This window comes from Montipora foliosa, chromosome 5, assembly GCF_036669935.1.
Source record: "Montipora foliosa isolate CH-2021 chromosome 5, ASM3666993v2, whole genome shotgun sequence".
Lineage (NCBI taxonomy): Eukaryota > Metazoa > Cnidaria > Anthozoa > Scleractinia > Acroporidae > Montipora > Montipora foliosa.
This window is the reverse complement of record NC_090873.1, coordinates 23577629-23578686: the sequence shown is the minus strand read 5'-3', so window position 1 is coordinate 23578686 and position 1058 is coordinate 23577629.

Sequence of the window (1058 nt, the reverse complement as noted above, 5' to 3'; positions counted from 1 at the left end):
GTACAACTTCATCGCAGTCGCAATAACCATAGCAATGATTCTCCCTACTTTTACAAATGATCAATTTAATTTGTTACTATAACTTGCGGCTAAATTTTCATACCTTCTTCCATCTTTTTTTACAAATTTCGAGCCTAGGGTATGTTATGAAAACGGTTTAACTAGAATCCAGGCTCATTGCCGAAAAATGCATAGAAACTGCTTACGAACTTTCATCTTGCGAACGAAATGGCGTGTTTTCTTCAATTTTCAGGAAAATAAGCATTTCCAAATAGTCAATCTCTTTGGCTTTTGTGTTTGTGAGGGTGGTAAGCAGCTGCTTTATCACTAATATCAGTCATTTCTTCAGTTTTATGCGGAAAATATCGTAATTATGCGGAGGATGTGGATTTTAGGGAGTTACGCGGATCCGCATCGCCGCATCCTGTCAGATGCCATGACATTTCCATGTACCCTGTAACATTGAGACTACCATGTAATTCAAAAATTATTATCCGAAAGGGTCCATGGAAATTTCCATGTACCTTGTAACATTGAGACTAATTCAAAAATTCTATACCCAAAGGGTCCATGGAAATTTCCATGCGCCCTGTAACATTGAAATCAATTCAAATGTTTTGACCAAAAGGGTAACAGTAATATGAAAATTATTTACAGAAAGGGTTCATGGAAATTTCAATGTACCGTAAAACAGTACCGTACAACAATTATTATTAAATTTAATTACGTAACGATTACAATAAATTATTTCCAGCACAGTCTGTTCTCTCCTCATCACTGTCTGATTGTGCTTTGAGGGCAAGGGTTGTGATTTCCTTCTTGCTCCGTGCATTAACAGGACTTTGTTTCTCATCCATGTAAATGCTCAGTATTCAGAATATAAATTCAAGAAATGGCTTCAGGCAGGAAGAAACTGAAAAATGTATAAGAGAAGAAAATAAGCATGTTGATTGTCAGAGACCTACAATACTCGCCACAAATCGTTGAAACAGACACCGTTTCTCTCGAATTGTCTGAAAAAATCCTGAGATTTCTACTTCACACTGTTTTTCTCCCTG